Here is a 24,786-nt window from a genome sequence, read left to right as displayed (position 1 = left end):
TTGTGGGCAGGGAATGTGTCCGTTCATTGTTATATTGCACACTCCCAAACACTTCGTACAATATTCAACATACTGAATGTGATCAATCAATATGATTGAAGTGAATGAATGAATGGTCAGTGGGTGACTGGTCTGGGGATCAGAGAGGTGTTTTGAAAAAGAAAGGATTGTTTACAAAGCAGATGTAGCTGAGGAGCCGCATCTCATCTACCCCCACCTAGCAAAGGGGTTGTTTTAAAATCCGCTAATGGGCCACGTCCTCAGATTGACATCTGCCAGTCAGAAGAGATGATGCTATGCAGGGAAGGGAGCTCGTGTCCCGTGTCTGCTGGCTAGGAAGTGCCCAAGACACATAAAGCTACACCCTAGCTCCTTGAGGGTGAGTCTATCTGTGTCCTCAACCCTCCTGGAGACAGAGAAGAGGGGCCGTGAAAGGTGAGAGGGGCGGGACACGGTATCGCTGAGGGAAGGACAGATCAGTAATGATCTCTTTGTTGCCATTCCCGCTAGGCTGTAATCCATCCTCATCCTCATTAACCTCTCAGCTGCCTTCAAGACCATCGACCACCCCCTTCTCCTGGAAATATTATGCAACCTCTGCTTCCCTGACACTGTCCTCTCCTGGATCTCCTCCTGTCTCTCTGGCCACTCACTGTAAGTGTCTTTCATTGGTTTCTCCTCTTCCTCTCACCCCCTAACTGTGAGGGGCCCTCCTCTTTTATTCTCTACCTATACCCACACCTTTGGAGAACTCATTTGCTCACCTGGCTTCAACTGCCATCTCTATGCGAATGATTCTCAAATAGCCCTCTCCAGCCCTGATCTTCCTACCTGTCTGCAGTCAGGTTTCTCCTGACTCCTGTTTTTAAGACACCTCCATGGGGCTGTTCTCCCATTACCTTAAACTTACCATATCAAAAACAGAACTTCTTTTCTTCCCAAGCAAATCAAATCCTGTCCAAGCCCTCTGACTCCCAGGCCCAGGCTCTTTGGCCACATTTCAGGGCCCTCGTTCAGTGATGTCCTATCCATTTATGCCAAGCTCTGACCCTACCTCAGCTCGTCCTTAACAATGGTGCCCGTGGCAACAGAGCCCCCTACCTCTGTCCCCTGCCCCACTGGGCACTGCCAGTCTGGGAGAGTAAAAGAGGCAGCTGTGCGGCTATTAAGCTCGAGTCAGAACGAATTTGGTTGATCCAAACCTATACATATTGATGTTTCTAAGTTTAGCACAGAATCCAGAACCCACCCCGGCCACGGTGAGAAGCATCTGTGTGCTTGGGAGCAGGGGGTGTCTCCATGGTTCGGGGGGAGCTGGTAGAAGGATGGAAATGAGGGATTTCAGGATCCAGTCCCTGAGTCAAACACAACATTTGATGCTCACAGTCTTCAAATCAATCTGATTCTAAAATGCTAGAAGTGAAGAAACCAGAATTTCCACTCAGAGTTATCTCTGGGGCTATATTTATTTTTTCCATGAGCTATAATAGGAAAAGGTTTTATTCTCTGCTAAGAATTTCACCAACATTTTAGGGGCAATGGCGGTGGAATTACCTAGATTGAAAAAAGCCAAATGCTGGAGGAAAAAATACATCGGAGCTTTTAGTCGGGACTCTATATTGGTAATCGTGATTATCCCAAGATTTCCTACTTCTGTAATAGGATAGATGATTAGAAACACCAGGAAGAAGGGAATCTGCCATTCTGGATGGTTTGAGTTTCCTGAGAGAACAAACCAGTCACATAGGTCAGGTTTCTCTCTGCCATATATTCTGTCTGAATCAGCTGCTTGAGAAATAAAACAGAGGTGTCTTTGTAGGCAAGTGTCTTCTGAGCACGGCGATAGTTGTTTTTTAATGATATTTATTAAGTGCTTACTATGTACTATTTGACAGTTCTACCATCAAATAATTAAGAATTGCATTGGAGTAAAGAAGTACTTCCATTAGTGTTTACTGATACTTTGGTCAAGTGCTTATCATAAAATATTAAATGTTAATGTTGTATGAAATATCTGCATTTTCCCCTAGGGTGAATATTCCAATGTTCATCTATATTAACATATACATTATATGTATATTTTGTATTGTATGCATATTACATATTAGAGAAGCAATGTGGCCTTGTAGAAAGAGTAGGGGCCTGGGAGTCAGAGGACCAGAGTTCTAATCCCAGCTCTACCAATTGCCTGCTGTGTGAACTTGGGCAAGTCACTTCACTTCTCTGTGCCTGTTTCCACTGTGAAATGGAAATTCAATACCTGTTCTCCCTCCGACATAGACTGTGAGCCCCATGCGGGAACGACATTGTGTTCAACCTGATTAAATTGTGTCTACCTCAACACTTAGTATAGTTATTGTTACTTAGTAAGTACTACACAAATACCATATTTATTCATTGTATTTTTATTATTGTTACTGTACAACTTGATTAATCACTAAATCAACCTTAAAATCCTTAAATATAGTATTTCTTAAATGCTGACTGTATGACAAGCACAAGGGTAGATACCAGGTAATCAGGTTGGACACAATCCCTGTCCTACATGGGGCTCACAGTCTTAATCTCCATTTTACATATGAGATAACTGAGGTGCAAAGAAGTTAAGTGAATTGCCCAAGGCACACAGCAGACATGTAGCAGAGCCAAGATTAGAAGACATGTCCTCTGATTCCCAGGCCTGTGCTTTTTCCATTAGGAAGCACTGCTTCTCAATCCTTGTGTTGAAACCAGGGGTTTGGGAGATTGCGGGTGACAGAGCCCTCCCAACTTAAATCCATATACACATCCTTCCGTAAATGGGGCAACACATTCTCCACCTGTCCTGGGGCAGAATCAGTTTCATCAAGTCAAGAAAAATTCATTAAGGTCATATCGACAGCTTGCATTGTTATGCTTTGAACTCGTCTTTGATTTGCATCTCCTTCAGAGGAAAGTGGAGTTAAAGCCCATGCAGAAATCTAAGCCGTAAATCCCTTTCTTGTGTGTATATTTCTGCAAAACTGGACAGCTGATTATCTAAATATAAATAACCAGTTACCTAGGTTTAAGGAAAGTGAATTACTGTCAAGATAAATTTAAAGAGTGTGTGGACAAAAATTCACCCAATGCTTGGAATGACCTAAAAAATTAGCCGTTGCCATCTGAACTTTCAATTACCTGAACTAGACTTGATTAAAGTTTAATAACATAAGAAATATCATCTTCTTCATAAAGTTCTATCTAAACAATTATTATGAGATTTGCCATGATGATATTTTTTAAACACTTTCTGTGTGCCAAGCATTGTTCTAAGCTCAGGGGTAGATACAACTTAATCAGGTTGGACCCAGACCCTGTCCCCCATGGGACTTCAATTTATGTAAGAGGAAAGACAGATATTTAATCCCCATTTTACAAATGAGTTCGCTGGTTCACAGATAAGTCAAATGACCTGTCCAAGGTCACCCAACAGTCAAGTAGCAGAAGCAGCAATAGAACCCAGGTCCTATGACCCCCAGGCCTGTGCTCTTCACACTAGACCATGCTACTCCTCTATTATTTATCAGTCTTTAACATCAACAGGATTTACCTTTCTCAGAATTAGTAAATTTGTTTCAAAGTTTCTTTTTCCAAGGAGTTTCCACAGAACCTCAGGTTCCAAGGAGGTTCAATATCCAGCACTAACCCGCTTTAAGGCACTGTGAGGCAGGGTGGTCTAGTAAAAGGAGCACAGGGCTCGAAGCAAAAAGACATAGGTTCTAGTCCCAGTTCTGCCACTTGCCTGTTGTGTGATCTTGGTTGGTCAAGTCCTCTAACATGTTTGGGACTCAATTTCCTACTTTGCAAAACGGCATTAAGATGTCCGTTGTCCCTCCCTCTTATACTGGGAGCCATGTGTGGGCTTGGTTCATAGAAACTCTTAATAAGTACCAGCATTATTATGGCACTGGTTCTGGGGAGCATATGGATAAACTATATTTTATAAAATTCTGGAGCACTTAGCACATAGGACATACAGTAAGCACTCAAAAGAGGACGGACCTGGGATTCAGAGGACCTGGGTTCTAATCCTGGCTCTGCCACTTGTCAGCTGTAAGACCTTAGGCAAGTCACTTAACTTCTCCGTTCCTCAGTTATCTCACCTATAAAATGGGGATTATGGCTTTGAGCCCTATGGGGGACAGGAACTGTATCCAATACCATTCAAAAATATACCAACTGATTGATTGAGGGGATACACAGGAATCATAGACAAATGGGAAAACAAAGGGGGAAAGCGGGAAGTTGGAAGAGTGCAAAACAATGTACTAAACACTTGGGAGAGTGGAGAGTACAATATAACAACAAACAGACACATTCCTGCCCACAACGAGCTCACAGTCTAAAGGGAGAGACAGACATTAATATAAATAAAGATAGATAAATAAATACATACATAAATAAAATAAGCCCTATATGCGACACAGGTTGTATCCAACTTGATTAACTTGTATCTATCCCAGCCGCTTAGAACAGTGTTTAACACACAGTAAGTGCTTAATAAATGCCATTAAAAAACATTTGGTTCTGACACATTGTAATGGCTTAAAACACAGGTTTTAGGTGTTGCCGTCTGCCTCGACACATCTGGGGAGATGGGCACACGCAATGGAAGAACACAGGCCAGGCGAGTCTCAAGGTGGACAAGGAGACTGTTTATTCAGCACACTGTGGAGGATTTTATACAGTGAGGAGCCTCAAGGGAGTTAGGTGACAGGCGGATGACTGCAAGCTTATCAGCAAGGCTGAGCTTATCAGCAAGGCTGAGCTCATCAGTAAGACTGAGCTCATCAGCAAGGCTGAGCTTATCAGCAAGGCTGAGCTCATGCCTAGATCGGCACGTTCCCAAGGCAATTCTCAGAACAGCACCAAGTTATTTATCTAGCAGCCTGACTTCCTTCATTGCTCCTTGTAGGTCTTCCTGTGACCACGGAAGGCCGGGGGGCCTGGCTTACTACCTAGGCCCAGACGTTAGGTCTGCCACATTTAGGGACCAATTGATTAGTAAGTCTGGACTTCCAGATGCACCTAAATCACCTGAATGTCTCCCAGTCAGTTCTTAGATCACTGACATTCAGCAGTTGGAGTAGCACAATTAGCACTGGCCGAGGAGTCAGAGGACCTGTGTTCTAATCCCAGATCCCTCACTTGCCTGCTGCGTGACCTGGGGCAAGTCAATTCACTTTTTAGTGCCTCAGTTTGGGGCATAGGTTACACAGCAGACACGTGGCAGGGCTGGAATTAAAATCCAAGACCTTCCGACTCCCAAGCTGGTGTTCTATCCACATTCTCTATAGGGTCAAAGATACTAATTACTCAAATCTTCAGCAAGAATTATCTTGGTTAATCTTGAATAAAGTGTCTCCCTAAATGAACAACCAAAATGGAAACTTGGACAACGTTCTGGTTATCACAGGTTTCTGCTGAATTGAGTTGGTTTAGTGTGGACAATAAGCCTAGTGGCACAACCTACCACTGGAGGAAAAGCTGCTTTTCTTCACTCAGGCGGTTCTCATTGAAATGTTCTAGGGGTTTTTGTTTGCCCCCATTTTCCATGGAATATACAGAAGGCTAAGGATTTCAGGATGCAAAGAATCCCTTAAATGAGTGTCATCTCCAGAGGGAGGATGGAAATTGTTTCCTAATTAGACAGCACTACCCTGTAATGACCCACCAATAAAGATTCATAATCACTTAAAAGTTGAGGACCAGAGAATTTGATTTTTTTGTGCTTTTTGTATGAAATTCAAAGATAAAGGCCAAGTTGGAGAAAGGAGGGGGATTCAAGGGCAGTGTGAAGTAGACAGGTAAGGCAAATTTTGTTCTGGTGAGAAAAAAAGTGGTTTCTTAGTCTGAATAGCTATTAACAGCAAACAAATGCAGTCAACAAATGCTCAATTTTTGAATTTACATGTAAGTTTAATATTTAAAGCAAATGGGTGTTATGTCTTTGATTTTATAAGTTCAATGGTAATTCATAATAAATGATGATGATCCAGAGAAATTGATGATGATGGGCCACAAAACTGAATAATTTGGTTCAATAAATACTCCTTTTTCTCAATAAGTCTGGTATTTTGGTTCCTTCATTAGTAACAATAATTGTGCCAAGCAATGTATTAAGTGCTAGGGTAATTTCAAGATAATGAGGTCTCACGTGGGGCTCACAGTCTAAGTAGGAGTGGGAACAGGTATTGAATCCTCAATTTATAGATGAGGAAACTACTCTACAGAGAAATTAAATGACTTGCACAGAGTCTCACAGCCGGAAATGGTGGAGTCAGGATAGGAACACAGATCCTCTGACTCCTAGGTCCACGCTCTTTCTACTAGGCCATGCTTGTCCCTTCTTCATTATACTAGAAATGGATTCAGCTTTCCATTTCTCAAGGATGGTCACAGCCTATAATGACTAATTTTGGGGGTGTCACATTCCCTTTATGAAACACAGAAGAAAAGTTAATGGCCTTCTGAAATGGTTCAGTTTGAAATTAGGTTTCATTTTCAGAAGAAATACCAGGTATTTCCTATCTTCATGGGACAAAAAAAACCTTCAGCCTCAAAGAAAGATTAAGTTCTATACAGAAAGAGGGATCTTGTGGGGACACTTTACCCCGGCAGGCTGATTCAAAGCAAAGAAACTGGAAACCTATTAAAGTTAATGGAGATTGGTCAAGTGCAATGTTATGCAGTTATTATAGCTGTGACTATTCTGCAGGGATTTGACAGGTAATAAAGTCCAAAATGAGAGTACTTGGTTGAAACCATGGAGGTATCCTGCAGTGTCATTCATTCAATCATTCAATCGTATTTATTGAGCGCTTACTGTGTGCAGAGCACTGTACTAAGTGCTTGGAAAGTACGATTCATGATTTTTCTAACTAGGTATATATACATCTTTAGATGTTGAGAAGCAGCATGGCTTAGTGGAAAGAGCACTGGCTTGGGAGTCAGAGGTCGTGGGTTACAATGCTGGCTCTGCCACTTTTCAGCTCTGTGACTTTGGGCAAGTCTTTGGGCCTCACCTCATCTGTAAAATGGGGGTTAAGGCTGTGAGCCCCACGTGCGACAACCTGATGACCTGTATCTACCCCAGTGCTTAGAACAGTGCTTGGCACACAGTAAGTGCTTAACAAATACCAACATTATTTAGTATTCTTATTATCTTTAGGTCAGTATACCCCTGGTGGAAAGCCATGTATATTCATTTCTGGGGATTATATAGGCCAAAAGCTTTGGAAATATGTATACTAATATATAGCACTACATTATATCTCATGACACCAATAACACACACTTGCTTAGGAACCTGTATTTACAAAGCCTCCGTTACAGAAAACCCTGCTCTTACAGCATTGTCTTGCTACCAAAACAATTGTATGACTTAAATGCAAAGAAGATGTAAATGTGCCTCCTTCACCAAAACTCTTAGGGACTGTGTGATGTCCTTGGAAGCCTCTATGTCATTTGCAGGACTGGTTTCTTCCACCCCATTCATAGGTCCCCATTAACCTGGGTGCTGCTTCTGATTCATATTGGACACTTTTGAAATCTTAACCCCACTGCATCCGTGCCATTGCCACCATTTCCTCTGATATTGTCTCATCACCACTACTCCACTTATTTTTATTGGCCTAGTACAAACAGTTAATCAATGATATTTAAGGAGCCCTTGCTGCTTGCAGAGCATTTTACAAAGCTCTTGGGAAAGTTCACTCAATAAACTCGTTGTTGTGTCTGTGTATTGGTATATTTTATTCCCCCAAGCACTTGGTACAGTGTTCTGTGCACAGTAAACGTTCAATAAATACCATTGAATAAATGGACTAAGCTTTCCTTTCCTCTTTTCCATTTCCTTCTATGTCACCCAGACTTGTACCTTTTGTTCATTCCTCCTCACAGCTCCACAGAACATATCTGCATCACCTTGTATCCCCCCAGCGCTTAGAACAGTGCTTTGCCATCCAAAAAACCCTATAATTTATTCAATTACATTTATATTAATGTCTGTCTCCCCTCCTAGACTGTAAGCTCAATGTGGGCAGAGAATGTCTGTTTATTGTATTATTGTACTCTCCCAAGCACTTAATAAAGTGCTCTGTACACAGGAAGTGCTCAATGAATAGGATTGACTGACTGACTGCTAAACATGCTCCCTGCCCTAAACCAAGGAGTTTAGAGTCTTTAGGAGGAGCTTACAGTCGGCCACTCTCATCATCCAGGCTACCACCCCTTTGACAAATGTCTTCGTGTCCCTTAAGGACTTTGAAATTCACTCTCCCCCAGTCCCACAGTACTTAGGTACATATTCTTCAGTAATGTATTTTATTGCCTGTCTCCCCCTCTAGTTCAAGAAGCAGCATGGCTCAGTGGAATAAGCACGGGTTCTGGAGTCAGAGGTCATAGATTCAAATCCCGGCTCTGCCAATTGTCAGCTGTGTGACTTTGGGCAAGTCACTTAAATTCTCTGTGCCTCAGTTCCCTCATCTGTAAAATGGGGATTGAGACTGTGAGCCCCACGTGGGACAACCTGATCACCTTGTATCCCCCCAGCGCTTAGAACAGTGCTTTGCATATAGTAAGCGCTTAACAAATACCATCATCATTGCTATTATTATTGTTATAAGCTCCTTGAAGGTAGGGATCATCCATACATACTCTTGTATTATGCTCCTCCAACCACTTAGTACAGTGCTCTGTAGGCACTAAATAAATACCAGCTGAAACACGTGTTTGGTAATTCTGTTGTATTGTTCTCTCCCAAGCATTAGTACAGTGCTCTGCAAATAGTAAATGTTCCATAAACTTCATCGATTGATTGACTGACTGATTGAAGCAAGACCTGCTGGTAAGAGGCCAATGTAAAGATGTAGCTCTTATGCCCCATCTTTCTAAACCTGTGGTCACTGCCCCAGTATGACCACATCTAATGGAAACAGTGTAATATAATAAGATATGAGAAAATGTTTTATTGATAATAATGATAATGGTGGTGGTTGTGAAGTACTTACTATGTGGTAAACACTGTTCTAAGCGCTGGGTTAGATTTGATGCATTCAGATCAGATAAAATCTTTGTCCTACATAAGGGTCGCAGTCTAAGTGGGAGAGCGAACAAGTATTAAATCCCCATTTTACAGATGAGGTAACTGAGACACAGAGATGTTAAGGGACTTGTCCAAGGTCACAAAGAAGGCAAATGGCAGGGCTGGAATTAGAACCCAGCTCTCTTCCCTTCCGGGTCTATGAGCTTTCCACTAGGTCATCCTCCCTCTCTACCTTCATTTACCATCCAGAAATGCACTGTACTTCTGTCTCATTTTTATTTGTTCCCAAAGATAATTGGGATCCTCATTGGGTTATATTCCCCTGAGTCATTTATTTGCATTGATCCCTTGGCACTAGTTAAGTATACATTCATACTTATGTATACACAAGTATACCTTCATTCAATCGTATTTATTGAGCACATACTGTTTGCAAAACACTGTACTAAGAGCTTATAAGTAATGTACATATGTTAGAGAAGCAGTGTGGCTCAATCGAAAAAGCACAGGCTTGGAAGTCAGAAGTTATGGGTTCAAATTCCGGCTTCGCCAATTGTCAGCTGTGTGACCTTGGGCAAGTCACTTAGCTTCTCTGTGCCTCAGTTACCTCATCTGTAAAATGGAGATTTTATGTGAGCCCCACGTGGGACAACCTGATTCATTCATTTATTCATTCAATCGTATTTATTGAGTGCTTACTGTGTGCAAAACACTGTGTTAAGCGCTTGGGAAGTACAAATTGGCAATATAACCTGATCACCTTGTACCCTCCCCAGTGCTTAGAACAGTACTTTGCACATAGTAAGCGCTTAACATATGCCATCATCATTATTATTATTATAAGTGATGTAGACACAAACCACCCATAGTTTTTCCTTGCCCTGTGATGTTTCTATCCTCTTTTCTACAAATTGGCTGTAGATTAGGCATTTGAAGATTTCGTGGAAAGTGAGATATATAATATCTAAATGACTGACCAGATTTCTCATTTGGTATTCCATTTGGAGAAAAGGATGATTAGCATTTTAGAGTACTTGAGTGTATGTCTCTATGTGAAGAGTTTTTTATTCTTATTGATATCTACTTACCCAAAATCGCAACTGGAATTGAAAGCATGATGTTGTCAATCTGGGCTCCCTGAATTGTTACTTTATGTTGCGTGATGGGTAGGATAAGTGGAAAGCGATTGGAAGCCTGTTTTTCCATGAGTAAAGTTCACTGGAGATAGTTTGGGGAGCATGATGCTTTAGGGCAAATTCACCAACGGGAGAGATTCTAGATATAAGGGACAAATTCAATGGATAGTGGATTGATCTTCTATTGTGCACTGTTGATGAAGACATGGCCAGAGAGTCTTGTGAGGATCTGACTCTGGGCACCAAAAGCACTGAGGAGAACTTCATTGATCAAATCAAAATTATCAACAAGAAGCTGGAAAAATAACAACAATAATTGTGGTATATGTTAAATGCTTACTTTCTGCCAAGCACTATTTTAAGCGCTGGGATAGATACAAAGTAATTGGGTTGGACACAGTCCCTGTCCCACATGGGGCTCACAGTCTCAATCCCCATTTTATAGATGAGGTAACTGAGGTTCAGAGAAGTGAAATGACTTGTGCAAGGGAGTCATAAGGACCTTGGTTCTAATCCTAGCTACCTCACTTGTCTACTGTGTGACCTTGGGCAAGTCAATGAAAAGCAGTGTGGCTTAGTGGAAAAACCATGGGCTTGGGTGTCAGAGGTCATGGGTTCTAAACCCGCCTCTGCCACTTGTCATCTGTGTGACTTTGGGCAAGTCATTTAACTTCTCTATGCCTCAGTTACCTCATCTGTAAAATGGGGATTAAGAATGTGAGCCCCATGTGGGACAACCTGATTACTTTGTATATACCTCAATGCTTAGAACAGTGCTTGGCACATAGTAAGTGCTTAACAAAAGCCATTATTATTATTATTATTATTATTTAACTTCCCGGTGATTCAATTACCTCATCTGTAAAGTAGGGATTAAGACTGTCAACTTCATGTGGGATATGGACTTGTCCAACCTAATTAGAATGTATCTACCCTAGTTCTTAGTACAGGGCCTGGCACATAGTAAGTTCTTAACAAATACCATCAAAAAAAAACCTAAAAAAAGAATCAGCTCTTTACCATTTTTCCTGGTGCTCTGGGCAGCTGGTTTCTTGCTGTTCAGCCATCATTCCAATATATCTTTTTTTTTAATTATTTTTCTCCAGGTAATCAATGCTGAAATGGTCAGGGACAATCACACTGCAGTGACAGGCTTCATACTTGTGGGATTGACTGAGAACCCATCGCTTTGGGCTGTCCTGTTGGTGCTATTCCTACCGACCTAAGTCTTTACTCTCATTGGAAACCTGGGGATGGTGTTATTAATCTGTATTGATACCCACCTCCACACTCCCATGTACTGTTTTCTCAGCAATTTGTTCTTCTTAAACATTTGCTATTCCACTGTGACCCCGCCCAAAATGCTAACAAATCTTGTAGGAGAGAAGACAGTCATTTCTTTTGCTGGATGTGCAGCCCAGATGTATTTCTTTATAGCTCTGGGAACTACTGAATGTTTCCTTCTGGCAGCCATGTCCTACAACTGCTTCGTGACCATCTGTGATCCATTAATGTATCTAATTATAATGTCCCCAAAAGCGTGTGTCTCCTTGGTCATTGGTTCCTATGTAGGTGGCTTTCTTCATTCAGCCCTACATACAGATTTCAACTTTTTCATTTACCCTCTGTGGCTCTAATGAAATCAATCATTTCTTCTGCGACATCACCCCTCTGTTGTCACTGTCTTGTTCAGATACATCCCTTACCAAACTGCTACTTTTCAACTCTATCCTTTTCATTGAGATCATCACAGTAATGGCCGTTCTGACCCCCTACACTATATTGAACAGAGCAAATAGACCTGAACTATTGCCAATATTAATTCAAGGAATTACTGGTAGGGTAATTACACACCATAATTACTTGAATTGCTCCTGGTGCAAGTAAAAAATATTTAATAATGCCAGCTGTTGCACAGAGACTGCTCTTGAGGCACATACAGAGCAAACCAGGTCATTATTGATCACTTCAGCAAAGAGCTATGGGCTGACAATAAAACTGAGAAAAAGCAATATTATGTATCCTCCTACCCTGGAAAATCTTTCCCAACGGCAAAGATTTTGAATGACCAAATGAAACCTAATATGGTCACTATATCTTGCTCACCCACATAGTACTTAATCCAATGATGCACAGCTTGACAAAGAGTTAGAAAACAGAATACAAAAAGTTGCACAGTTGAGTGGAGAGTGAAATAATTTAGAGGCAGTGGATCATATAGCTTAGAAAACTGAAGGTCTCTACAACTGTTGGGGTATCCAGTCTTCTGTATAACTCTAAGACCTGGACCTACTACAATAGACTCATTCAGAGTCTTAGGGAGTTTCATCAGCCCAACCTGTGAGCCACTCACAGCAAATTGCAGGACTAGATGACCAACAGTGAGGTCCTTTATTGAAATGAGCTCACAAACATTGTAAGCCATCTTAATGTGAGGAGAGCAAACAATATCAGAAGACCAAAGCAGCTGCTAAATGGAAAATTTAAGTGGGGCACCCATGAGTGGGGGGAGCAGAACAAGAGTTTCACAAACAAGGAAGCAGTCATGAACGAAATAATACATCTATATCTTAACACTTAAGAACTTTATCCCTATTTGTTGCACTTAATACCTATTATTATCATATTCATATTATCATTTGTTTCTATGTGTGTATTCAATTATGTATTCTGCTATCTCACCCTGATATTGTTGAACTACTTCCTGTTACATCCTCCTATCACAGAACTAGTAAATAAATTCTGTCTGCCTCTTTCAGAGTGTAAAGCTCCTTGAGGGAAGAGACAGTGTATCTTGCTTTAGTTGTATTTCCACAGGTGCTTAATATGACTTCCCACTCAGTGGGTGCTCAATCCATATCACTGATTGATTAATTAATCTACATGTTCTATCCACAGTTTCCATTATTTACATGTTTTATACAATTGGTATTAATAATGATAATAACAATAATGACATTTGTTAAGAGCTTACTATGTGCAGAGCACTGTTCTAAGCGCTGGGGGGAATACAAGGTGATCAAGTATTCCTACGTGAGGCTCACAGTCTTAATCCCCATTTTCCAGATGAGGTAACTGAGGCTCAGAGAAGTGAAGTGACTTGCTCAAGGTCACACAGCAGACATGTGGCGGGGCTGGGATTCAAACCTATGATCTCTGACTCCAAAGCCCGTGCTCTTTCCACTGAGCCACGCTGCTTCTCTGGGTTTGCTGCTTCCACTGAGAAACGCTGGGTTATTCCAACCCAGCTCCTCCACTTGTCTGCTGTGTGACCATGGACAAGTCACTTCACTTCTCTGAGCCTCAGTTTCCTCATTTGTAAAATGGGGATTGAGACTGTGAGCCCCATGTCAGGGACTGTGTTGAACTCCGTTCTGCTTGTATCCACCCCAGTGCTTGGTACAGTGCCTGGAACACAGTAAGTGCTTAATAAATACCAGAATTATTATTATTATCAGACTTCTCACTGATGTTCCAGCCTTCATTATCTCCTGTTCATACTTTTCTTCACTGTCTTGTTCATTTTTTAAAAACATTGTTTTGGCCCATAGTAAGCGCTTAACAAATACTACTACTACTACTACTACTACTACTACTACTACTACTACTACTATTGTTATTATTATTATTATCACACTATAATAGAATAGGTAGATACCTTTCTTGCCTAGAAGGAGCTTATATAGTTTAAAGATATATATATATATATATATATATATATATATATATATATATATATATATATATATATATACATGCCATGGGGAGATGTGATTGCTACACCGTTTATGTGGAGAGGGTGGATCTGATGAAAGGTGGAAAGACTAGAAATTAATCACATCAGACCGCTTGAGGAGATATGATTTCAGAAGGGCTTCCAAGATAAGGAGAGCAGTGGTCTGTTAGATGTGAGAGGAGTGAATTACAAACATGAGGAAGGGCCTGAGCAGGAGAAGCAAGAGGGAGGTGCAGAGAGGAGGTTGCTTGAGAAAAATGAAGAGTTAGAGTTCCAATGCAGTGAGATAAGAGAGTGAATGAGAAAGATAGAGTTGAGTGAGTGGAAGTTTCTTCTAGGCACAAAGAGAAATGAACAACTTTTGTGAGGTTTTTGAGGGGAGATATGTAATAATAATAATGATAATAGTGGTATTTGTTAAGTGCTAACTATGTGCCAAGCACTGTTCTAAACACTGGAGTAGATACAAGGTAATCAGGTTGTCCCACGTGGGACTCATAGTCTTTAATCTCCATTTTACAGGTGAGGTAACTGAGGCACAGAGAAGTTGTGACTTGCCCAAAGTCACACAGCAAACAAGTGGAGGAACAGGATTAGAACCCATGACCTCTGGCTCCCAAGCCTGTGCTCTTTCCACTAAGGCATGCTACTTCACTCCTAGGTATACTCTCCTTAGCACTTAGTACAATTCGCCGCACACAACAGGTGCTCAATAAATGTGATTAATTGATTGATAGATATTTTTCTTCTTATATTCATTTTAGTGTCTGTTCTCTTCTACATTATAAACGCCTTAAGGGCGTGGATCATATTTGCTACTATATTATACTCTCCCAAATGCATAGAGCAGGGCTATGCATGCAGTCGGTGCTCAATAAATACTACTGATTTATTGATTGTTTGCCTCTTTTTGTATCTTTCTATTACAAATATAAATTAATGAAGAAATATTTTGCAAAACAATGCAAAAAAAAACCTAACTACACAAAGTAAGCCTAACCCTATATGCCAAACTCATGAGTCACAGTGGCCTAGGGTGGATTAAAACAAGATTTGGAGCTATGTACTACTAGTATTGCCTCAGAGTCTGTCTTAAAAACTAGCATGCCAACTCAGAGATTTCACAATGCATTCTCTATTCCAGATCATTCATGAAATCATATTAATGATAATAATAATAATAATAATAATAATGCAAACAAACTTTGGTATTTGTTAATTGCTTACTATGTACTAAGCAGTGCTAGGGTATGTATCAGTTAATCAGGTTGGACACAGTCCCTGTCCCACATGGGGCTCATAGTCTAAGTAGAAGAGATATACCATATTTATCAGATGAAATTGATAAATTGAACAATCCTAACAATAATCCCTAGTAACTCTTTGTCTAGGAAAATGATCATTAAGAGCAGCATGATATAGTGGGTAAAGCACGGGCAAATTGCAAATGTGTGACATCAGGCAAATCACTTAAATCCTCTAAATCTCTGCCTGGAACACAGTAAGTGCTTAATAAATACCAGAATTCTCTGGACGAATTTGGACAAATGGTGTGATATATTTTGGGCTAGGTAGTGCTGGGAACTAACTCTATACATTACTGGTCCACGGTGGAAGGAATCTTCAATATTTATATTGATTGAGGGCTAGTCTTCTGTATGTGTCCATCCAGACCCACATTACCTCAAGAAATCTCACCTCAAAATGCATTTGGATTTGAATTATCCCTATAACATTCAGATATTTTGAGTGGGTGGATTTATTTGCTCAGGAAGATTCACCTCAAGGTGTCATTTTAGGCCCCGATTATCATGGCAATATATATATATATATATTAATATAGTCACTCCTGCATGCTTGAAGAAGACCATGTATCTTATTACGTATTGTGATTCTAGGATTGGTGATGACATCCTGTCATGAATGGGAAACTTGGTAAAGATGGCAAAAAAAGAATAGGGGGGATAAATATTCATAATAACAATGATAATTCTGGTATTTGTTAAGTGCTTACTATATTCCAGGCACTGTACTAAGTGCTGGAGTGGATACAAGCAAATCGTGGTGGATGCAGTCTCTGTCCCATGTGTTGCTCACAGTCTCAATCCCCATTTTACAGATGAGGAAACTGAGATTTAGAGGATTTAAGTGATTTGCCTGATTTCACACATTTGCAATTTGCCCGTGCTTTATCCACTATACCATGCTGCTCTTAATGATCATTTTCCTAGACAAAGAGTTACTAAATCTCAGTTTCCTCATCTGTAAAATGGGGATTGAGACTGTGAGCAACACATGGGACAGAGACTGCATCCACCACGATTTGCTTGTATCCACTCCAGCACTTAGTACAGTGCCTGGAATATAGTAAGCACTTAACAAATACCAGAATTATCATTGTTATTATGAATATTTATCCCCCTATTCTTTTTTTCCCATCTTTACCAAGTTTCCCATTCATGACAGGATGTCATCACCAATCCTAGAATCACAATACGTAATAAGATACATGGTCTTCTTCAAGCATGCAGGAGTCTCTATATTAATATATATACTGCCATGATAATCGGGGCCTAAAATGACACCTTGAGGTGAATCTTCCTGAGCAAATAAATCCACCCACTCAAAATATCTGAATGTTATAGGGATAATTCAAATCCAAATGCATTTTGAGGTGAGATTTCTTGAGGTAATGTGGGTCTGGATGGACACATACAGAAGACTAGCCCTCAATCAATATAAATATTGAAGATTCCTTCCACCGTGGACCAGTAATGTATAGAGTTAGTTCCCAGCACTACCTAGCCCAAAATATATCACATTATTTGTCCAAATTCGTCCAGCAATTCTCCTCACTCAATTTAAATTTGCATAGGCTGACAATGATAATAATAACTTATTACTAAGCACTTATCATGTGCTAAGCACTGTACTAAGCACTAAGATAAGATATAAGAAAATTAGATTGAACACTTGGGGCTCACAGTCTAAGTATCCTGGATATTTATTTTATTTTGCCCTGGGACATTTAAGTTACTGAAAGCAATAAATTCCCTGGTTCTCAAAGAGGAAAGTCCTTGAACATTGATTATTTAAGGATTACAGAGTAGAGTGCTGTCTAATTAGGAGACAACATCATTCTTCTGCTCTCAGGGAGCTGGCATTCCCTTTGTGATTCCACTGTACCCTGGGAATAGGGGGCAAGACTGAGGTCCTTAGAGGGAAGCAGAAACAAATAAGATGCTCCAGCAGCTTCAAGCAAGAACCCAGTGAGGAAAAACAACGTCCCCCACTCAGGTCAGTCAGATTGTCAGGTTTCGTTCTGCATTTTTTTTAATGTTCAGAACCAAAACAAATGTTTACTTGACAAGATAAGTTATTTAACTCACTTTAAGGAAAATATTAAGGGGTTGCTTCATTCAGAACAAAATGCTGCCATCACTATTGAATTATTTTTCCATTAATTAAGAGAGGTAATTCATGTTTTTCAGAATTGCAAATAAGTGGTGGGCAGGTAAGTTTTCTGTCTTTATGAGCTGACTTGCTGCTGCTGCTGCTGCTGCTGCTGCTGCTGCTGCTGCTGCTGCTGCTGCTGCTGCTGCCATCTTGTCTTCTGCTCCAGTACTTCCTGCTGAAGGAATTTCCTTAAAGGTGAACACAACTAAATTCTCCTTTAAAATAAACATTTAACATAAATGACAACAAATAATATCATTATAGCTATTTGCATGCTTGATACTAATATTTTAAATTAATTATTAATTATTAATCCTTGAGTAGCAGCGTGGCTCAGAGGAAAGAGTGTGGGCTTGGGAGTCAGAGGTCACGGCTTCTAATCCCGGCTCCACCACCAGTCTGCTGTGTGGCCTTGGACATGTCATGTCACTTCTCTGGGCCTCAGTTACCTCATCTGGAAAATGGGGATAAAGACTGTGAGCCCCACGTGGGACAACCTGATTACCTTGTATCTAACCTAGTGCTTAGAACAGTGCTTGGCACATAGTAAGTGCTTAACAAATCCCATTATTATTAATACTTTATATTGCCTTCTTGTTCTAATTGACCTTAATATATGTTGCCTCTGCCAGTATTTTCCTCTAATATTGTCATTAGACCCTCATATTTTCACCACTTACTGCAGTCCTGATAGGATAATCTTATCTTCCTTTTGTGCAGAGCAGTGTTCTAATGACTTGAAAGAGCACAACAGAGTTAGAAGACCCAATCCCTGTGGCTTATGGAATTGCTTTTCTGCTTATGGATTTTATTTTATCTATGAATCTCACTGGGTATTTATTGAGATGCTCCTGAAGTCACTTGGAAACCCTTGATTTTATTTCGGACTGAAATTATGCAAATGCAAATCAAGATATCTAAGATCAGGGTCAGCTCTCGGGCAGGGAAGTAGCATGGCTTAATGACAAGAGCACAGGGCTGGGAATCAGGAAACCTGGGTTCTAATCCCAGCTCCACCACTTACCGTATTTGTGACAATGGGCTTAACTTCATTTACCTTCTCTGTGTCTCAGTTACCTCATCTATAAAATGGTAACAAAATGCCTATTTTCCCTCCTCCTTTCATAGACTGTGAGCCCCATATGGAAAAGAGATTGTTTATGATCTGACTGTACAGTACTTACCCCAATGCTTAGCAAAGTGCTAGAACATAACTGCTTAAGAAAACTAATAAGTATGTTTCTTGAATGACTGCTGTATGCACAGCACTGTACTAAGTGCTTGGGAGAGTTCAGTATAACAGAGTTGATAGGCATGTTCCTTATCCAGAAGCCCAAGATATGTATGGGTTGAGGAAAGGTGAACATAGGCCAGCATGAAGGCTATATTTGGTAGATAATAATAATATAATAATAATAATAATAATTGTGGTATGTGTTAAGTGCTTACAGTGTTCCAAGAATGGGTCTAAGCACTGGGGTTGATACAAGATACTCAGGTTGGACACGGTCCCTGTCCTTCATTCTAAATCCTCATTTTACAGATAAGGTAACTGAGGCATAGAGAAGTTAAGTGACTTGACCAAGGTCATACGCAGGCAAGTGGTGGAGCCAGGTATAGAACCCACATCCTCTGACTTCCAGGCCCGTTCTCTTTCCACTAGGGCATGATAATAAAAATGAACCCTGTTCTTGGGGCTCAACAACCTCTGGCAAGCTTTTCTGGGCAGCCACTGTTGCCGCCTTTCTTGATGCCACCTATTTCTTTAAAGAGGTATGTGGTCACTAACTTCACTCCCCTCCATCCCCACATGGATCTCTAAAGGGCAACTCTTGTCTGTATCCCAATGAGGAAACTGATTGCCAAAGAGGATGGCCAGCACTATGTCTATACCAAACATCTGTGCTCTCCCCACATATTAGCACTAATGTTAGCTAAATGGACTGGCCTATGCATGTGCTTTATATACACACATCTAAGGATCTAATTTCTCTTGAGACATGAGTTTGTCAGTCAGTCAACCATATTGATAAATACTTACATTGTGCAAAGCACTGCACTAAGCACTTAGGATAGTACAACCTAATGATAAACCAACACATCCCCTATTCACAGTGAGCTTAGAGTCTAGAGGGGGAGATAGACATTAATATAAGAGAATTAATAATAATAACGATGGCATTTGTTAAGTGCTTAGTACAGTGTTCTGCACACAGTAAGAGCTCAATAAATACAATTGAATGAATGTGCCAAGCACTGTTCTAAGCACTGGGTTAGATACAAGGATCTAGAAATTAGAAATTAGGATCTAATTTCTCTTGAGACACGAGTTTGTCAGTCAGTCAACCATATTGATAAATACTTACATTGTGCAGAGCACTGCACTAGCACTTAGGATAGTATAACCTAATGATAAACCGACACATCCCCTATTCACAGTGAGTTTAGAGTCTAGAGGGGGAGACAGACATTAATATAAGAGAATTAATAATAATAAAGATGGCATTTGTTAAGTGCTTAGTACAGTGTTCTGCACACAGTAAGAGCTCAATAAATACAATTGAATGAATGTCCCAAGCACTGTTCTAAGCACTGGGGTAGATACAAGGTAATCAGGTTATCCCATGTGGGGCTCACAGTCTTAATCCCCATTTTACAGATGAGGTAACTGAGGCACAGAAAAGTTAAGTGACTTGCCCGAAGTCACACAGCTGATAGGTGGCAAACCCGGGATTAGAACCCACAATTTCTGACTCCTAAAGCCGTGCTCTTTCCACTGAACCACGGCTGTTTCTCAACTACAGAATTACAGATATGTACATAAGTGCTGTGGGGCTAGGAAGGGGGATGAATAAAGGGAATAAGGGTGATGCAGAAGGGATTGGGAGAAGAGGAAAGGAGGGTTTAGTCAGGGAAGGCCCCTTGGAGAAGATATGCCTTCAATAATAATAATAATGTTGGTATTTGTTAAGCACTTACTATGTGCCAAGCACTTTTCTAAGTGCTGGTGTAAATACAAGGTAATCAGGTTGTCCCTCACGGGGCTCAGTCTTAATCCCCATTTTACAGATGAGGTAACTGAGGCATAGAGAAGTTAAGTGACTTGCCCAAAGTCACACAGCAGGCAAGTGGCAGAGCCGGGATTAGAACCCACCACCTCTAACTCCCAAGCCCGGGCTCTTTTCACTGAGCCACGCTGCTTCTCTGAGGCTTTGAAGCAGGGGAGAGTCACTGTTGTACATGAAAAGGGAGTTGAATCTCTGCTTCATGGTGAATTCTCTTCTAAGAACTCACACAAGCATGTTCATTCTGTTATGAACTTTGCATTTATTCAATACCAAGGTCATTACTTAGAGTCTTGATTATCTGATGTTGAAGTTTTTCACCAAGAAAGTTTCTGTTTATTTTGAGGACCACCTGTTAGGCATATGAAGTAACTGCCCTAATCAAAGTAGAAAGGAAATGCTCTCTTTTGAATAAATTTAAACTGCAGACAAAATTATAAAAAATATTCTGTGCTTATTTTTTATATTTTTGTGTTTGCTTCCCCCGGTAGGATGTAAGCTTTTTGTGGGCAGGGAACAAGTCACTTTGATAGTCTGTACTTCCCAGCATTTAGTACACTGAACCACACCAAATGGGTGCTCAATGAATGCTACCACTGATACTTGTTGACCGCAGGTTCCTAATCTTTTCTGTATCATATGCCAAAGTGGGCATAGCTCTTCATTAATTTTTTCTATACTTGTTTTATGTTAACAGTAACCTGTTAAAAAACTGGGAAAATAAAAAGGTGCAGAACCTCAAACTGTTCAAGATCCAAGAAGGACTGTTCAATCTTTCAATCATATTTATTGAGTTCCTACTGTGTGCAAAGCACTCTACTAAGCAGTTGGGAGAGTTCAATACAAAAACAACCAGACACATTCCCTGTCCACAATGAGCTCACAGCCATTCCCCATTTTTACAGGTGAGGTTATTCATTAGGTAACAGAGAAGTTAAGTGACTTGTCCAAAGTCACACAGCAGACAAGTGGTGGAGCCAGGATTAGAACCCATGACCTCTGACTCTCAAGCCAATGCTCTTTCCACTGAGCCACACTGCTTCTCTGTATCAATAACTGGTACTACTGCTTCTACTACTACTACTACTACAAGTAGATGCTTTTGAGGCTGACTGTCTACAAATATATTGGGAGGGGGAAGTTTACTTTAAACTAAATGTTATTCCGTTATTCCATTATGTTATGCTAAATGTTTTCCCGTTGGCCTGAGAGAATCACACACCTCCTTACTCTTGCTTCGTTAATAAAATACCACCTCTTGGGTTAAAGTCTGGGAAATCTGGAGGATCTCATGGGGCAAGGTAACAATAATGATAATAATAATAATAATAATAGCATTTTTAAGTGCTTACTATGTGCAAAGCTGCGATGCAGTTCATTCTGGTGGGGCTCATAGCATACAGATGCGGGCCATCCTTTTTGTGCTTTTTCTATTGATCTATGCACTCAGTTTCATGGGGAATCTAGGACTAATTGGATTAATTGGGCTCAGACCTCGACTTCACAGTCCTATGTACTTTTTCCTAAGCCATTTAGCCCTTGCTGACTTCTGTTATGCCTCCTCCATCATTCCCAACATACTGGTGGATTTGCTTGTAGAGTTGAAAAGCATTTCCTTCGTAGCCTGTGCTATTCAGCTATGTTGCTTCATCACTTTTATAGGTGTAGAACTTTTACTCCTGGCATGGATGGCATATGACCGTTATGTGGCAATATGCCAACCTCTTCTTTATACCACTGTGATGTCTTGGAAACTCTGTACCCAACTGGAGGCTGGTACTTACCTATACTGATTTTTGGTTGCATTTTTTCACACATTTCTGACATTTCATTTCTCCTACTGTGACTCCAATGTCATTAATCATTTCTATTGTGATGAGGTCTCCTTGTTAGCATTGTCTTGCTCTGACACCCACATCAAAGAGAGGCTGATTTTTGCATTTGCTTGTTTTAAAATGCTAAGCTCACTTCTGATTGTCCTCATCTCTTACATTTTTGTTCTCTTGGCCATCTTAAGGATTCACTCTTCTGAAGGGAGACATAAAGCCTTTTCCACCTGCACCTCCCACTTAACATATGTTACCATATTTTATGGGACCATCATCTTCATGTACTTACAGCCCAAATCAAATCATTCACTGGACACTGATAAAATTGCTTCCATGTTCTACACCACTGTGATCCATGCTTATCCCTTGACCTATAGCTTGAGAAATCAGGAGGTGAAAGGTGCCTTAAAGAAGAAAATAGGAATAATAAATTGTATGACACCACAAGTGCAATTCATTAAATAAGAAGTGTAGCCTAATGGAAAGAGCTTGTGCCTGAAAGTCAGCAGAACCAGGTTCTAATGCCAGCTCCACCCACTGTCTGCTCTTTGGTCTTGGGCAAGTCACTTAACTTCTCGATGCCTCAGTCACCTCATCTGTAAAATGGGGATTAAATCCTCCTCCTTCCTGTGTCAGACTTGGAGCCCCATGTGGGACAGGAGCTGTGTCCAAACCAATAACCTTGTATCCAGCTTAGTGCTTAGTGCAGTTCCTGCAACATAGTGAGAACTTAGCAAAGTCTCATAAACAATAAAGACTAAGGTGACCATTTGTCCCATGGTAGACGGGATGGTCACATATTTTTGAGTCCTATTCTCCTGAGCCCAAAGTGATAGTACGGACTACTTGATACCTCTCTCTCAGCTCAAACGCAGGAGAGTGGGCATGAAAACAACATCGGTGTAGACAGCAACAGTAGCAGGTAAGTAAAGAAGAGACAGTCAATATTACTCACCCACTTCGTCTCCTCCTTCCTACCTTTCCTCTTTTCTTTCATTGTCATTGGATTGCCTTACTCTTCCTTTCCTGTTCCTGCCATAGCTGTCCCAACCAATCAATCAATTGGACTTATTCAATCAATCAATCGTATTTATTGAGCACTTACTGCGTGCAAAGCACTGTGCTAAGCCCTTGGGAAGTACAAGTTGGCAACATATACAGTCCCTACCCAACAGTGGGCTCACAGTCTAGAAGAGTAGGCTCACAGTCTAGAAGAGTGGGCTCACAGTCCAGACTTATTGGGCACTTACTATGTGCAGAGCATTGTGCTAGGAGCTTGGGAGAGTGCAATGTAACAATATAAAAGACACGTTATATGTGCCCCAAGCACATCTATCATGACCACATCAGCCAGCTGTTTTCTAGAAGTTTCTGGAACTGCTTTTTCTGTGTGCAAAGCAGCCATGCCTGGGACCTAGAGGGAGAAAGCAGCCCCATCAACTATCGCCATGACCGATGGGGCAATGGAAATGGAAGACAGCTGATGACAGTAATGGAAGAAGGTTGATGTTAACTATTGAAGAGTGTCTAGATGAGAGTTGGTGACTGTCTATCGCTATGTGTGCCTCTACAGGCAACTTTGTATATGTATGTGACTGTGCCAGTAACCACTTCACTGTCCTTCTGTGTCCCTCTCTGCTGATTTTTCAATTTCTTTTTCTTCTAGTTCTTTCTCAATGACTGCTTCCAAGTGTTTTTATCTATTCCTGTTCTCATTTTAGTTATTCCTGCCTAACTTTGATGTATTCCAGTGACTGTCTCCTCATCTAGACTGTAAGATCCTTGAGAGCAAGAATCATGTCTACTAATTCTATTCTATTCTTCCTTGTGCTGAGAACAGTACTTTGCACGTAATAGGCACTCAATAAATACTTGGATTGATTAATAATAATGATGGTGTTTGTTAAGTGCTTACTATGTGCAAAGCACTGTTCTAAGCGCTGGGGGATACAGGGTGATCAGGTTGTCCCACGTGGGGCTCACAATCTTAATCCCCATTTTACAGATGAGGTAATTTAGGCACAGAGAAGTTAAGTGACTAGCCCAAAGTCACACAGCCGATAAGTGGCATAGCTGGGATTAGAACACATGACCTCTGACTCCCAAGCCCGGGCCTTTTCCACTGAGCCACCTTGCTTCTCAGATTAACAAAATTACTCTGTTCCTTTATCCACCTTTATTTCTCTGCCTTCCTCAATCTCTCTATTTATTGGTTGATTGATTGATTCTCTCTTCTGTTCTGATTCTTTCTGTCTTTATAATAATAATAAAAATAATAATAATAATGGTATTTGTTAAGTGTTTACTATGTGCTAGACACTATACTAAGCATGGGGGTGGATACAAGCAAATCGTGTTGGACACGTCCCTGCCCCACATGGGGTATTTATGTCTTCTAGTTTCTTGACCTCTCCCTGAGAAGCCCTATTCCCTATCCAGCTTTGAACTCCATAAATATTCACATTAAGACCTGTAAAAAATCACTATTGCTTCCAAT

General features: G+C 40.7%; 1 pseudogene; it reads left to right on the top strand.

Moving 5' to 3' along the window:
- The window catches only part of LOC119928858, an 88,024-nt pseudogene extending 64,000 nt beyond the window's left edge, over positions 1-24,024 (top strand).
- Positions 24,025-24,786: the final 762 nt, after the last annotated feature.

This window comes from Tachyglossus aculeatus, chromosome 5, assembly GCF_015852505.1.
Source record: "Tachyglossus aculeatus isolate mTacAcu1 chromosome 5, mTacAcu1.pri, whole genome shotgun sequence".
NCBI lineage: Eukaryota > Metazoa > Chordata > Mammalia > Monotremata > Tachyglossidae > Tachyglossus > Tachyglossus aculeatus.
The sequence above is the reverse complement of the archived record's forward strand: the minus strand, read 5'-3'. Positions and strand labels throughout refer to the sequence as shown.